Source organism: Melopsittacus undulatus, chromosome 7 (genome assembly GCF_012275295.1).
Source record: "Melopsittacus undulatus isolate bMelUnd1 chromosome 7, bMelUnd1.mat.Z, whole genome shotgun sequence".
Taxonomy (NCBI): Eukaryota; Metazoa; Chordata; class Aves; order Psittaciformes; family Psittaculidae; genus Melopsittacus; species Melopsittacus undulatus.
Genome location: NC_047533.1, coordinates 43,390,009 through 43,407,658, shown reverse-complemented (window position 1 = coordinate 43,407,658; position 17,650 = coordinate 43,390,009).

Sequence of the window (17,650 nt, the reverse complement as noted above, 5' to 3'; positions counted from 1 at the left end):
TCAAAGTATGACTTAATTGTCAATGATCATATGTTTGGTACCATCTCATGTTAAAATGTGTTGCTAGTGAGCATTTTAGGAACTTCACATCTTCCAGTATTGTATATTTAGCTATTCATATTTGGGAAGTTTGCCTTTTCTTCTAGAAGCTTAGGTGCTGTAAACAAAAATTGCATTCCCCCCGACAGGAAAAAGATAACATGAAAAAAGAGAATGTCATGCTGAAAAAGGAAGGATGTCATATACAATTCCTATGATATTCTCAAATGGTAAAGTAATTTAGCAAAGCTATTAACATCAAATCTATAATCATACACAGTCACAGAAATACTGTTACAGTCATAATCAGTCAAAAGGCAGAAAATGGCTGATTAAGAGAATATATTATTGGCAAAACTTATATGTTTGGTTATTCCAAAAGAAATGCACTGTCTACATTCCAGCAGCAGCTTTGGGTCAGGCACAGTGGTGAGCTTTGATCTGATTTAGTCAAAACACACAGCTGGAACAGATATCTGGAGAAAACTGGGGAAAATAAGGGATGCAGTGAGTAAGTTTGCTCTGACTGAGAGCCTGCCTCCACACCAGCTATAGAACAAGAGCTGCACAGGGTCACCAAAGCACAGCAGCAGAGAATATCTTTTGCATGAACTCTTCAATGAGCTCAGAGCTTTCTAGCTACTGCTGCTTATTCACTATTGTCTGCAGTCAACCTAGTGTCCCATTTGCAAACAACAGAAGTCATGTAAGGGACAGTCAGTCATCCCTGAATCCTTCCTCTGCCTGCCTTTTTCCGGTGGAAAAGTGAAGCTCATTGTGTTCCTCTCTATAGCTACAGCCACAGACCTAGCAAGGCAGTTAGTATCTCTCTGCAGTTGAGAGCTGACACTGAAGCCAAACTTTGTACAATTGCTTTAGCTTAAAACAAGGTTGGCAGAACTGGCTTCTGTTTTGGGATGCTTGGTGGATATATGTATGTACTGAAAAGAAAAATGGCCTGTTCTGTCCCTGTAATAAAGCTCTTCAGGGGAGAATATCTAACTCAGGTAGTTTTTCCCAGCAGAGGAAAGTCTCTCCCATTTCTCCAGGTGCAAATGCCAGTAATCCCAGCTCAACTGCATCTGTGCTGATAAAGAGGGTCTGGAGAGGGAAGTGAGAAGTCAGGAGGCTCTGCAGCAAAGGTGCCTGTGCAGTCAGCCTGGCTTGTTGGGTGAGGTGTCTTGGGCTTTTCAAGTTTGGGGAGGTAAATCCTATTAAATCTGTGTAATGGAGGGGAGTAATCTTTATGGAAAGATTACACCTTACAGTACTGGTTGAGTCTCAAGTGTATGAGATAGAGAAAGGAGCTGCAGTACAGCCTACTGTTTGGAAAGAGCTGCTGTAGGTGAAGTCTTATCTTTCTGTACTTAAGCTGCTTAGATGTTCTTCCATTTTTATGAAGAGGTCTTTTAGTTTGCTCCAAACTCAGGGAACCTAGATGTAGGTGTTAAATAAGAAATATAATCTCCAAATGCAAAAGTAAAATACAGGATTCTTGTTCTTAGTTGTACTGTCTGCAAAGGATAGTGATGGAGCTTTGAAAGCCATGTAAACTAAATACAATTAAGCCAATTATGTTCTTTTCACAGCTAAATCTTTTGGATTGTAGGACTGACATACATAATGGAGGATTTACATTTTAAATTGTATGTTCTCAAGCCTTATCTGTAGATTAATTATTCACATTGCTATAATACAAAATCTAAACTTTGGTCATTAAATGGCTAAAACAGTAACAGAGTCACTTCTTGGGGTGTCGTTTCTAAATATGAACTCTATAGTCTTCATGACTGGATGGCAACATGGGCCTAGCTTTACTTTCAGTGCCTCATTCTGCACTTCTTGTGTTTCACTACGGTAGCAAAACTGCTGAGTCTAGTCAGCATTTACAGGTGAAAAACTTTTTTGTTTAATGTGCAGCTCTTGGTTATAAAATCACCATTGGCATACCTACTGTCTTGTGGGTCTTTGATCTGATACATGACACAAAGATTCCTTGAAACTATTTTTAATTAAACCAAGCAAATTTCCCACATTAGGAAAGAACAGAAATGTCTCTGAGCACTCAGTACATGGAGCACTATGGTAACAAGTAAAGTTTTTATGCATCTATCTGCCCCATGTAGACTAAAACCTTAGAGACACTTTTGCTCACATCTGTGCTGAATCTGCTTGAAGCTTATCAGCTGTAACATGAAGTATGCTAGAATCAGAGTTTAAGGTAAAATACTCCAAGGGAGTAGCTGTAGTCTGTAGGTAAGTAAACTTTTTTTTCAAGTTGAAAAGAAATTCCATCGTTTCTACAGTAGCAGTGATTTACAGCTTAGTCTATGCTTATTCTTAATGGTGATGCATACAACTATGGTTTGGTTACTTCTATGAATTTTCTTTTATTTAACATCTAATGTAAAATATAGAAAAGAACCCACAAGATGCTAAAACTTCACTAACAACACGTATGTGAAAGTGCATCATGGTTGTCATTATTCAACTCTAAGTCCTGTGTAATCAATTTAATTTCTAACACTTTGTAATAGAGGTGACTCTTTTCAACAACATAATAGCCATAATTATTGTGATTTAGAAAACAGTTTGTTAATGTCGACTGTTAGTTTGCAGTGTGGGTGGCACAATGCTGGTTTAATATCTGGGGATGAGAGGTGTCCTCCAGAGATCTGACAAGTAGGTACTCCTTAGGTACTCTTTAGTCTAGCGCTAGATAGCTGTGAAGACAGGAAGTGAAATTGAGACCGTTTATCAGTAACCACTAAAGTCAAATATCACTTTTTGATTGCAGTGAAGTCAGTTTAACTTGCTTATTTCTTGAAACTCAGAGGTAAACGTTTGCATCATAACCCATACTACAGATTTCTGCAGTGTTTTGGTGACTTCAACTGTAGAATTGCTGTAAGTAGAAATACAAGCAAGTGCTGACCATTCTAATGAAGTCAAGCGTCTTCTCAAAGTTATTTGAAACAAAGATGTAACTTTGGTGTGCTATTTCTTTGCTATGTAAGGAATTCCATATAAAGACTATTCTTTTCTTGAAAAGAGAGTTCTAAATCACTGAAATATTGTAGCTTTTTATGGTTTAGGCAGGAAGAAAGTATATATTGCCTTTCTAATGCACAGAAGTGTTTCTTCCCAGAAGTAAAAATACTTTAAAGTAAAGTAAGCCAAAACTATTTTTCAAAAGCTAGTAAAGTCCTGTTTAATGTTTTGTTCCAATAATGAACTTGCCTTTCCTCCTTTTTCTGTTCTGCATTCCAGAGTTCAGCAATGTGTTTGTAACTCTAGCTTCTTGGTTTAAACATAATTACGCTGAGAGGATGGGCATGAAAGTGCTGCTGCTTTTTTATGTATTATTATGAATGTATAAGAAATTTAGAAGATCTCAGTGGGTTTTCCATAGAGCAAGTGTTCACAGCAAAATTAACTTTAATGAATATCCTTGCTGAAGGTCCTTGAAAAAAGAGGAAGGCTGAAAATGATAACTCCCTTTGGGTCGGAGCTTCAGAAAATGTATGTGGGGTTTTTTTTTTTTGTTTATCCTGAGGTAGAAAATCTTTAGCTTTCATAGCGGGTCAGACTTCTTTTTGAAGAAATAGGTTGCTTGTTTTATTATTATCAGGTAAAGGTAGCCTATTCCAAATACATATGTTGTTCCTACATATCGTAAATAGAGGTGAGTGAATCAGAAGCAGAAAGCCACAGAGAAAACTATGCTAAAAATAACCCACAAAATTTCTCTAACACATAAGTTCTACCTCATCCTGCTGTAAAGAGGTAGAGCTTTTATTTTATTTTCTTTGAATGTATATTTCTCTTACCCTTTACATTTTTGGTACAGTTTCTTTTCCTACCTTGGAAGCCCTTTTCAGCTCAGGCATTAGACCTTAGATGTTAGCTTAATTGTTGAATAGTTGTTTGAGGCAAGTGTGGTTTTACTTGATATGCTCCAAAACTAGACCACACCTTATAAAAAAATCTTCTATAGGTCCCCAAATCTATTCTGCCTGTATGTTGCCTAGTTTTGGTGCTGGTACAGTAGATGCCAATATACTTCTTGGGCTTCCATAGATAACAAGCTTGTGGTTTAACCCCTTCTATATTTTTTATTCTTTTTATATTAGAAATCATGAGACTGCCAGTTCATAATATCTATTTTATAGACAACTATTCCAAGCAACAATGTGGACTTTACTTTTGACTATGATATAGATTTTTCCCATTCTCTGAATTCACCATTTCATGTATGTGTCTGTGCATGCACATATTTCCTTAGTCTGAGAGGCTTTCTTCCTTAGGTACCTGACGTAGCTGCTGACACGTTACCAATGCTCCCTGACCCTTGTCATGCTGGCAAGCTGTTGAATCTATCAAGCTTGTGTTCGATTGGCTTTTTGTTTAAAGAAAAAAGATATTAAAATATCTGAAACTTTTTGAGGAGAGGTAAAATTAAGATTCTTGTCTTGAGTTCATCTTAGTTGGCTGACTTATTTTGAAATATATCTTGCTGTGTGGATCAGTGTTAGACTTCACATCATTAAAAAGATTTTTAACCACATGACTGTATATATGATGGAGTATACTATGATCTACTAGTAACAGTAAAGTCAAAGGCCAGAAAGGAATATCTCAAAGTGTTTAAATAAGGAGAAAATCTGTGAAAAATCTTATTCTCATACTGTATATGTTTTGGAACATCCTCTTTTGCTCTTTCAGAATGATTTCTTCAGCATTAGTACTGAAGAAAGGTTAATATGTAAAAATAGTGATATATTGTTATTGGAAATAAGTTAAATTGTGCATTTTTCTGTATTTCAGTAAATGATCAGAATGCTACAGAGAGATTGTGTTTATAAATTTCACTTCCCCTTACTTGAGAAACCACGCTTTTTAATCTGAACTCTAGCATATGTTTAGTTTCAAACATATTTGCCTAAATAAAACTGTACTTTTCAGGCCTCTCATAGTATTGAGACAAGGAAAAAGAAAGGGGGGGAAGTGGGAGCAGAATGGACAGAATGGAGCATTGATGTCAATTCTCAAGACCTAGCTGTGTTTTGTGCAGCAGCAGCTTTCCTTGGGGCAGATCTGTGTCCACACACACAGCCCAGCCTTTGCCTACCGCAGAGTAGACCCCATTCTGTAAGGGAGAGCCTGAGGAGCCAGTGTGATCCAGGAAACTTCCGTATGTGTGTGCCGGAGAGGGGGAGAGAGGGAGACCTAGTGCAAAGGAGAGTAAGGGAGGAAGGCAGGGGAGAGAAGGGAGTTTGCTTCATGCACTGCTGAAGGCTGTCAGAAGCAGACTGTTCGAGCAGCGCGCTGGCTAGTGTGTGATTTAAGGGACAACGTTCACTGACTGCATTCATTGAATTGCTGAAGGACAGATATGACATCCAAATGCTACTTCTATGTGTTCTTGCTTGTTGGTACCAAGGGTAAGTGTACCTGGCTCTTTTTCTTGTTTTGAACATTGCAAAGCAGATAGCTGATAAACTTCAGCTGTGGATCTTTTAAAAACTGGTGTCTCAGTGTTATTTTACAGTTCTTCATGGAATCATTCTTTGATAGAATGAAAGTGTAATGCAGTCTCTCAAGGTTAGTAGCTATGTATAGGGATTAGATTTATTTTTTGTTAATGGTTTGAGAGTTACTATGAACAGTTATGAGCTGAAATTAAAAAACAAGAAACATTTTAAACATTGGATAAATACTTGCTGTAAATATTTAATGAGGGCACATATAGAACTGTCTTGTTTCAGATGCCATGAAATCCACATTTTAGACTCAGTTCAGTAGTTCACAGTGGTACTGTAGCTCTCAAAAAGTGATTGTGGCCAGGTAGCAGGAATTTTTACCCTCTGATTCGGCATGATAGACAATATAGCTTGCAAGATGGAGACTGAACTGAATCTAAGTTTTCCTTCAGGTGCAAATCACTTCTGTGTGGTGGGAGCTACACCTGAGCTTTTGCTTACTTTAGTAATGTTTTTCTCATTTCATCCAAGTATCCTGTCTGTAAGTGCTGCTTTGGACTTGGATACAGCTATCGCTGTGAAGCTGCTGATACTGATCTGTAGGTTGGATTTTTCTGATAGCTATAATTTTCTCTAGTTGCAATTTTATATTAAAATTTGCCTCTTTTTGTGCAATATCAATGTGATAGTGAAATAGCTACCGTTTGCAATAACAAGTGTTTTGTTAAACTAATAGGAGCATAAGGTTGACTTCTGCTACCACCTTCTGTGTTGAGCAGCAGCTTGTTCTCTCTCCTGCTTTAAAATTAAACCTTTTTCGGTTTATGCGTGCTTACTCTGATGCTTAACATAAGATTTGTAAGGGACATTGCCCTCCTGAGGAGTTTGGGAAATAGAGCTTCACTTACAGTTATTTTTACAGTTTCAAATCTTAGTTAAATCTGGGGGAAAACTCTAAGCAGTTCTACGATATTTGGAGGAATATGTAATATGTGAGCTGTAAGTGTAAAAAAACAGTGCTATTAATTAATTTGGAGTTAAGAAGGCTATGATAATGACATCAAGCCTGCCATGAGCAATAATCCAATATTTAAAGGTAGTACTTCAAGGTATGCAAAATAAAAGCTAAAAGATTTCAACAGATTAAGCCTTTCCTATTACTGTTTTTAAACCAAACCAGTAAAATCTTGAAACATTCATACAAGATGTGCAAATCATTGTTGGTATAATTTCTACTGGGTTAAATTCATCTCAGTTGTGGAATTTATGAAACGTATCAAAATACATTAAAGCATATTGCAAAATAGAATGGCATATGAGGACTGTGAATGACTAAAGGCCTTCTAGTATTACAGTTATGATGGCCATTGCCTTTTTAGGTATTCATTGGTTCAACATATGTAGCATGTTATAACATTTACAAGAAAACCATATGGCTCGTCTACATTGGTTAAAGAGAGAAGCAGTGCACTCACAGATTAAAGCACTGGCATTCCTGGAGTCTCTGCTGCCTACTAGTACACTGTTTTCCCCAGAAACTGTTCCTGTTTAGTGCCATTTCTCCTAACCTCAGTCAGTGCACGCTGAATAGCATCGCTGCCTTTCAGAGCTTTAGCCACCAATCTGAAGCATAAACACATCTCCAAGATGGTTGATTTCATCTACACAATTGATTTAACCTTTGTTCAAGTTTTTATGCTAGCTGATATTAAAACAAACACTCCTGGAGTAAGTAGAGCTGTACCTAGAAATTGGGTTTTGTTGCTTATGGACTGCTAGAAGTTCAGCTGCAGTTTTATTTTGGGTGGTGGGGTGTTTTTTGCTGTGGGTTTCATTTCTACAACACTCAGATGCTCCTAATTCTTTAAAAATTAAAATGAGAAATACCTATCATAAAAAAAATTACTCTTGCCTCACCCATCCATACCCATTCAATCTACATCTGCCTGGTTTTCCACTCAACAACTAAAGCTGCACAAAAATAACTCCAGTAGCTCTTTTATTTTACTGTCTTCCTTCACATTCTTGATTAAATCTTTTTATATGAAAACCTTCCCTTCCAAAATCCAAATAATCAAGCTAATCCAAATAATCATGCCTTTACGTAGCAGCAAATCTCAGCAACTACATTACTGCTTCTCGTGTGGATTATATTATTCCAGGTAGAGGGTTTCTTTTGAAACAAAGCAGCATATGTACCATGGTTTCCACCGGTGCAGCAGCATCAACTATAACATGGACAAATGTAAATTTCACACTCTGGTTGTTTAACTGGCAGAATTGGATGGGTAGTCAGGATAAACATCTGCCTGGGTGGCTCACCCCCTTGTGAAGCTAGCAGGACACATAGGCATGTGGCTGGCATTGCACTGGCTGCTGCCACATCTTGTCTTTTAGTAAAATAACCAGATAGTGTATATTTGTGTCGTTAGAGTCACTTTGATTAGCTCTCTGTGGACAAAAACGATTTTGCCTTTCTGGACTTTGGCTAAGTGCCAGACTCTCAAACAATTCATTAATCAATCATTAGGAAAAACAGAACATTTGTATATAAAACTATTCAAACTGAATTCCAACAGAGATTTGGCAGGCTTCTCATGGAAAACAATTGTGACTGCTATTTTAACCCTGTATGTTCTGTGCCCCTACATGAATTTTTCTGGTCCTATTTCTGCTTGTATCTACAGTTCCCCTTCCCTCCTCTTTCTTTTCTTCCCCTTGTATATTTTTTCCTTCCCTTGAGCTCACTTCAAAATGCCAAAGAAAACTGTCTTAAAGCCATTAGAAACTTGCTAGCCCTTCTGGTTCTGCATGCACGTGGCAGCTGTTTCCAAGGCCAAGATGTATTATACTGAATGCTTTCTGCCAAAGGCAGAGCGAAAGAGACCTTCCCGAATTGTTTGAAGTGTAAGTTCATGATTTTGCAGGAAACTGCTCTTGTTTACATAGCTTGTAACAAATTTTAAGATCCCTTCCAGGTTTGCAAATGGGAAAGTTAAATTAAGTCAGCCTTTGCTCAAGCTTAAATTACCATTGTGTAACAATAATTTTTGGTTATTTCTTTTGTTCCATTTAATTTGGGCATTAATCTGACTAGCTTCCCTGTGGCTAGAAGAATAATGTACATCTTGTAAATCTATGCGTACAACAAAAAAATCCTTATAGAAAATCAGGGATGAAGACTAGATTTCCTGAGGAAAATTTCCTTTAATGTCAGTTAGGAGGTAGTGAAAAATCAATGCAAAAATAAACTAAAGCTCTGAAAGGTAGATCATTGTACCTGTTCAGGCTGGGCTTCTTGCAATTGCTGCATGGGCAAAGGTGCTTTCACGCCTCCGTTGGGTGACACCAGGGGCTGTCCAACTGTCTTGACTGTTTATAGCAACTCTACCAGACTTGAACCATTTGCTCTGAAATTTTATATGCAATATGGACTTTAATTCACTCAGAGCAAGAAGACAAAATATACCAAAATAATTTCAGTTTTTCCTAAATTGAGGAATTGGTACTCTGATGATGTTGAAGGATTCTGGGAATCTTATATTAAGCAATGCCTTTTCTTAAAGGCGTACGTATTTCTGCACTTTCCTCCATAAAATCGCTGTGTCTGAGAGAAAGTCCTCTGACAGACCGTCCCACTAGAGCTAATGAGCCTGTTCAAGCCCAGTTGCAGTAGCATAAAAATTAACCTTCTCTAATGGATGCTACTGGATGCTAGAAGCCAGCAGGAATCTCATCAGAGGAACTGTCACCAGTGATCACCTCATCAGTGATCTCAGTGAAGGTTTCCTGGTGGTGCCATGTGTCTCATAGTCTGAAACCATCAAATCAGACTTTGAAGCAAATGAGTCAAGGCATTGAAAGGGACAATGGAGATCAGAAAGGCTATTAGTCTAAGAGGGTAGAGACTGAATAAAGAAATGTGTGAGATGGAGCCAGCAGGCAGCTAAAGGAGGACAAGGAGCTCTGAGAGTGGGGAGTGTCTGAAGAATAAAGTCAGAGGATGATGAGACCAGAACTAGGACCCTATGTGGACAGAAGGGGATGAGAGGGTGGGAAGCAGCTAGTGATTAGGCAAGAAAGGATGGATGTGAGGTAAGCAGTCAGGACAAGGAAAAGATGAAACTGACCAGAAAAAGGAGCTGTGCTTGGTGTGGATGAGCACTATGCTACAAAGCTGGAAGGAAGCTCAAGATTGTCCTGTTGCTTATTGTGTCCTTGCAAAATACCCCCTTCTCCTTAACACCTCTGCCCAATGGATGGTAATTAATGTTATTGGACCACTCTACCTTCTTAGACACTAAAGGTCTGAAGAGCTAAAGGTTCTGAACTAATGATGCAACATGGTGTTGTGAAATGTCAGTAGAAAACTGACTTCCTGTTTTAATAATCTGGGATGTTACTTATACCAAAGAACTTTATTAATTTTGGAAATTCAGTGCTTAGGAATCAAAAAGAAGGATACAATCTTTATTTAACCTATGTGCACATACTACGCTCTCTTCAGGTTATAGCTCCACAAAGACTTGTGCTTTCTATACTGCATTTGAAGAATGAATCAGAAACAGTGAATTATGCTGCCTGTGTGACCCTTTATTCATTTGCTGTGGAAGATAAATTGTGAGTGAAGCTGGGAATTACATAATGATAGCTGTGTGATGAAAGAAACTGAATTCTACTGTGGAAAGCTGATTCCTGTTCCTTTTCCTTGCCCCAGACAGTGATGCTCTAAGTACTTTGGAAATTGATAAGAATTATATGGCAGGTTTTCTAGATTTTTTGGCTTGATCATCCTGATGTGGCAGCGTTCATTTCACAGCTGACACTTGAAATCTGTAAAAGCTGTGCTTTAACTAATCTGTGAAACTGATTCTGAAAGTAGAAACCTAAAATTGCCAGAAACACTCGCCATACATACGTTAATGTCTTGGCTTCCCATCTGAGCAATAATACCGTATTCTAAACTGTAATCTAAGCAATCTGTGAGGATTTAAAAATGAGAAGTCTAATTATTGTATGTTTATGGCTGAATGAATGGGGACTGTAATACTGTAGCTTTTAAGTGGTTAGACCGTAGACTAAGCAGCAGGATGTCAGTAATCCATTAGAAGACTAATCAAAGTGTAGGTAAAATGCCTTTAGTATTGTATAGGGGTGTGATTGCAGGCATGTATGCAGTTTAAAGACCTGTGACAGAATTTTAATATATGATACTAATAACTGGTGTCACACATAAATTAACTTTGTATATGCAGAGGTAATGCATAATATTACGCTCATTGCCTGCTGTGTTGCCCTCAGTGCTCATGGGGGATCCAGCATGCAGTTGACTCATGTGGCAGGGTGACATACAGATACCAGGAAGAATTACTGATGGGAAAACATGGGTTTGAATGAGTCTCTGGAGCGACCAGCTTTGGCCCTGGAAGGGCAAGTTGTCCCCGCGTACATAACGATAGGGGAAGAAGGTGCACAGGCTGTGAAGGGGAAGAGCCCACCAGCAGCTGATCCTGAAGGACTTGTGAATGTGAGATCACTTCACAGAGTTTATCCAGAGAGAATGTTAAATCACTCAGCTCTTTATGTCACAGGTCATTGTGTTCCACCAGTGCACTCTCTACTCCCAAGGCTTTATTTGGTCAAATTTGGTCAAAATGTTCACTCTCAGTCAAGTAATTATATCCTCCAGAGCAGAGCAAGGACCACTGCGGCACTACAAATGGCAGAGGCTGTACAGTGACTGAGACTAAGATGTGAATAGGTTTGTTAAAGCAGGTGAACATTGCATCTTTCTCCTCTGTTCTGAAAAGAAAATAAAAGCACTGACTTGATCTGGGAAATAGGTCTTTTTCCTGTCATAGACCTGATTGTCAGTGCTGTGCTGAACCTGGGGGGAAAGGCACAGTGCTTGGAAAGTTTCTGGTGGTGTTCTTTTAACTAGAATTTTGGTTTTTTTCTGTTTTACTTTGATTTTCAGTTCCTATTAAAAACATATATATATATATATATATATATATATATATATATATGAAATTCAAAAATAGGTGAGATAGCAACAGACCACACCTTCTTTGGAATTAGCTACTAAGAGCACCATCCTTTAATGAAACATTAAGTTCTGGCCACAACTTAGCTAAAGCCAATGTTTGCACTGTATGGGAAAAGTGAATTTTAAAAACATGTCAGATCAAATGCTTTGATTAGCCTGGAGAAGTTAATAGTAATACAGTTGACAAAGATGAAAGTACACTTCCAGATGTCATTTTCTGGTCTTCAATTCCATGTTAAAACATGTGAATTAACTGTCTTACCTAGGAACTGCAGGCACTGGTTTTCAGACACTTTCATTCTGTTCTGGTATTGAAATAACACTGCAAGCTTCTAGTTCTGTTGGTATTTTCTTCATATTTCAAAACCTGTTGTATCATAACATTAGTTTCGGTGTTTCTCACCTCAGTCCTTACAAATTCCTCCTGTGGCTGGTTTGAAAATGTTTTCATTTAGAAATGCTGCTAAATCTTCAGTACAGATTTTTCAGCATCATGCAGAAAGGACACAGCCTCTCTCTTCTTTTAAAATACATATCAGAAATGGGTATTAAATAGTTGGGCTCTTTTACACTCCTAACAGTTGTATGTCACATGATGGTCTTCTTTTTCTTGATATGTTTTTAAAAATAACTATTTTTTCTAATAAGTACTGATTATTTCTCTAGCCTGCTCACCTACACATTTTTAGGTTTTATCATTATTTGTTCTTATTTTAATTTTTTCTTTTTTTAATCATTTACATAGTTGTTGCTTTCACATCATCTTTTAACCAGATTTGTTTCTTGCCCACAGAAATAGTCCTTGTGTTTATGGATGTGCAGTTTTGGAGAATATTACCAATATTTTTAAATTACCAGTTTTAAGTGCTGGGATATGATCTTGTAAGCTACAAAAAAAAATTCTTTTGATATAATTGCCTTTTTAGGAGTTACCTCTTTATTGAAATAAGGTATCACAACAAAATATATAAAGTTAAATGTGAAATTTTAAGATTTGCTCTCTGGACATATCCAGCAACATCCTGTACATTTTATGTAGGGAAGCATTAGGAGCTAAGAATATTTAATGCATCTTCACTGGGTAGGTTATAGGTATTTGCTTATACAGAGCATGGTTTCACCTGTTAACAATGAGAACACAGCGGCAGGCACACGCATCATCATGTGTTGATTTAGCTGGAGTGGGGTAAAAAGGAAGAAAAGGAGGAGCTATAGACAATGTGGAGGCAAAACTCATCAGTAATCCATGCAAATGTACTGTTTAGCTATATCTAAATACAGATAAAAACTTCTGAATATAGTTTCTCACCATCTTTTCTAACTTAGTTGGGAAAACTAATATCCAGGTAACTTACACCTATGTTCCGCTGTGTAACATTTCTTTATATACACTAATAATTTTATAAAATCTGAAAGTTATCATCTTAAAATCTATAACCCTCAATCTGTACACGTTTATATAACCTGAAAAAGAAGCAATAAGCCAGATGTCTCCAATCATGGTTCAACCAGCAAACATTATTCACTCTAGGAAAGTAAAAATCCTATTAGCCTGAGATAATTTCTGTTTTATGGCACTTTAACTGGCATGTCACAATTTATAGCTGTGAGTTATGTTTATTCATAGTAAAATACAGTAGGTATTGGAAAACTTGTGGTGGGTTTTAAATTGAACCAAATATTCAGATGTATTCATTTAAGCACAGTGCCTTCAAACTGATTTTTCACATGATAGTCCCATAAATTCTCAGGGGAAAAAAAAAGACCTCTAAAATACGTTCAGATTATATTACTTCAAAACAGAACAACAGTGGGTTCCATTTTTATAATACTTGAGGACAGATGAATCTCAGAGATCTGTAGAGCAAAGCAACCTCCCAGATGTGAACTTGTATGTCTATGTAAAATTTAAATTCTTGAGAGTTATAAATGGTTCTTGGTAACAAAAGTAAGTGAATAAATAAAATGTATCAAGTAATCGTATCTTGGGCTCACCAAGAAATACTATATTGTTGCAAAATTAATCTTTAGTATGCTTCATGCTTCATTTTATATTATGCTGGCTTAATTACATTGTAAGAATAATCATTAAAATCCTTTCAGTCTTTATTAAAGGCACAGTGTATGAAAAAAAATAGATTGTTTCATATTTCAAATATTAGGTATCCCAAAACAGTTTTTTTCCATTTCTTTCCATGAAGTCTTACATAGAAAAAGCTTACCTGAGAGTATTTTACAAAGATTTATTTAAGATTGTGTTACCTGGGTAAAGAGGACAAATATTGCAGCTTGCTTAGTTCAAGCAATTCAGTAGCAAAATAAGAGACTAAAGAGCAAAAGAAGATGGAGAAAGAGAGAACAAAATCTCCCACTGCCCCTCTTCAGGTTCTTTTCCTCAGCCTTGGGTTGGCCTGCCTGCTCTCAAATCTGTTTTTCTATCAACCACCAGTATTTTGTCTTTTTTTTCCCTGTCACAAGAGCATTCTGAAGTCAGTGTGAAAGAAGATACAGCTAAGTCATGGAACTTGAGGGAGACAGGAAGAGAGTTTTGCCCTTTTTGATCTAAGAAAAGCTAGGCAAAGTGTTACTTTGCTTAATCTTATAGATTGTTTTCTGTTATGAGAAGTTAATGATAATCAAGCAGTTCTTTGCTGTTCTGCTCACTTACAAATGTATTCTCAGAATGTCACAAAAGTAGAATATCAGCAGCTAATTTTACTGTTGCTGTCTGTCTAATTTCACTCCCTTTTCCATTGCAGCTTTTTCTTAGTGCATTGCTACAACTATTTTCTGTCTTATCTCCTAGATTTCTTTTTACTTCCATGCATGAACACAAACTCCTCCCCTCTATATGTTATTGTGTCATGAAAGTGACTTAAATCTGCCTTTTTTTCATGGAAACTTAAGACACATATTACAAATGTCTGTTGTTTGTCAATGTAAATAATTTAGTTCTCACTAATCAGTGTTTCACTTTTGCTTACTTTATATATGGCTGACTGGGTTATGTTGTGCAAAGCATCAAGTCTGAAGTGAACTTCCTTACTGTAAACTCTAATTATTGTCATTTTGTATTTAGCCTCAGAATGCTGGTTATTCAGATGAGATGAATGATTGTTGCTTGAGGGACACTAATTTATTGATAACCAGTTGTCCTTGATACTCTTCGCTAAAGTGCATTTTAAATTATTTGATTGCTCAGAATTAGAAAAAACAAACAACTTCATTAGGTTACTACTAAGCATGTTATGAGACAGAAAAATAAATGTAAGATGCGTGGCAGGTACTACCATATATGAAACTTCTTAACTCTAGGATTATGAAACATAAAAAAATGCCATTCCTAGTGTGTGAAATTTGAGATTTCTTTATTTTTTTTTATTCATGTCTTCAAATCATTAACTTACAAATGTGTTGTTTCAAAGGAGGAAATTAAATTATTATTTTAAACAGAGCTATTTTATCTTTGGGGCTCAAAGAACCAGTCCAAGTGGAGGCTTCAGTGAAGAAGAATCAGCTCCTGTGAGAGGAGTTTTCCATGATTTTAATGGCTAACCAACTACCTTTCTGGGCCTTTCAGGTGGGATTGTACTGACTAGTACTGTGAATTTAGCACCTTTACCTTGGTGCCTTCATTTTTGTTCTGTATCTAATGTTACCAAAACAAAACTCTAGCTTTTCATGTGTCCAGCTTTAGACTTGATATTGCACGGCTTTGAAAAAGAAATCAATGAAATCAAAGGAGTTACACCAGTGCAAAACAACACTAGGACAAAGGAAAGCCTAAGTGATTCTATTTTCTATTGGAAATCATGTCAGAATATAGGGATAAACTCTCCATACTCAGATATTATTTACATTCTGTGTATGTGGGGAGAGGAAAAAAAGGGGAAGAGGGGTGCAAAAAAAGTTTGACTCTGTCCATTAATTTGTATCTTAGACATTTTGCTGAACTATCTTGTAGCGGATCCTCTGGGAATGCACTATAAAAATTGAGTTTCCAGACAAAATTCATTATAGCACATATAGGGGCTTTTTCAAATAGTATTATCTCTTTCAGTTTTTCCTGTTCATCAGAATCTCTTTATTCTAAATTCTGTGTAAGAACAAAAAGACAAATTAGTAAAAGGTGCAAGAGCCAAATACTCTGGCAAGGTGCCACATGACCAGTCTGAGTTGCTCTACTGGTAGTTTCTGGCCCTGAAGTAGATTTATCTGGCAGTTATACAAAGATCTTCCAGCACTATAGCTGGATTAATTAGACTAAATTATCTGTGGCATAACTGATAACTAACCTCAGTAATGTTGTTATGAGATTGGAGTCTATAGTTTCAAAAAGATAGTACACATTTTCTGCTTTGGAAAACACTTCTGAAATCGAAGCTTTGTGAAATCCACAGCAAGACATAAAGGTACAAGGTGAGATTAAGATCCAAGATAATGACAAGATTAGCAAGTCATATACATCTTTTGTGCTAAAATCTTTTGTAGTATATTGTGTTTAATGAAAGCAAACATTTTATATAGTCACTCATAAACTTATGTGTTTACTACACATTGTTAAAACATATAAAATGGTCTACTAAAGAGAAATGTAATGCAAACAGAACTGAAAATATAATTCTGGTTGCAAGAGCAGCATCCAAAATTTAAAAAATCGCTTATGTTTTAGAAATGAAGCTGTTGTAACCATTGGGAATTCTGAATAAATGACACTGTCATTTTCACCCAATAAGATATAGAATAACATAAAAATGCATGTGCTACATAGATATTTAGAAAATGCTACAGGCATCACGGCTGAACAATTAGCGAAGGAGGAAAGGGGCAAACTACTGTAAAGGCAATGTAGTGATAACGGTATAATTATACTCCCATGGGGATCTTGTACAAATGCTTGAATCTTTTAAAACACTGATGCTTTGCCTCAAGGATTAATGTTAACATATCTCTCACCACTAAAGCAAGGTCTATTTCGGGCTACAAGTTTTGTCATAAATTGCTTCAAAGTTCCCTTGTTTAGTGGGGAGAAGCTGAATAATTCAGATAAAAAACCCAGAAAAGTTAACATAAGACTGAACTAAATATTATTAATTTCTAAATATTATTGGACAAATTCAGTCAACAAATTATTTCAAAAAAAGTAAGATCTTTTCAAGATGTTATATCTTTTTGTTTTTTTTTTCCTTTATGTGTTGATTAAAATGCTTCTGATCACAGTCAACCATTTGTCGCTATTCTTTTTAAATCATCAAGTATCTGTCTTTTAAGTTTAAGGAATTCATAGTTATAAACTTATTTTTTAACCTTGTTCTGATAATTTATATTTGAAAATAAAGGTTACAGGCCTGCGAGATCTGCTCCTCTATATTATGGTAAAAGTTTTTCAAAGCCAGTTCATGTGCCCTTCAAATACCTTCTAACAGAAGAGAATTCTTCTTGAATCAACTGTAATCTTAAATTATTCAGGCTAGCACAAAAGTGATGGGCAAAATCGATTTTAACTTTCATGTTTTCTTTGTTGACTCATTTTGTTTTATTTGAAGAAAACATTCTGTTTCCAAGTAAGCATTTCAAATTGATATTTTCATTCTTCTCTTCCTCTAGCCCATTTCTCACTGTGTCTAGAAGTATGGCAAATAAAACAAGTTATGAGAGGGCAGGAAAACTCCCACCACTTCATGCATTTGCATTGGTCTCTCTGAACAAACTAGGGCTTTTGTAGGTAAAATGGTTTTCCATCATGGTAAGTACAGGGTGGATTCTTCAGTGTCAGTTCTCGGTCCTTGTCATCTAAGGACTGTTTCTAAAAGCAACTGGATTTCCTCAGCCTTAGTACTTTTAAGCTGATAACTTTCTTAAAGTAAAGAAAAACATGTTAGCTTATTTGGCTGATGGAATTTGAGAGTCATTTTGGACTCATGACAATGGGTCTTCATGAGATCCAATTTTTGAAAATGTACAAATATTCTCTGGTTTTATGATATACCTTATTTGAACCTATGTGAAATACAGCTGAGGCTGTTGTGACTAGCAAGTACCAAGCAATAAATAATGGTGCTTTGATTAGTTTAATTGC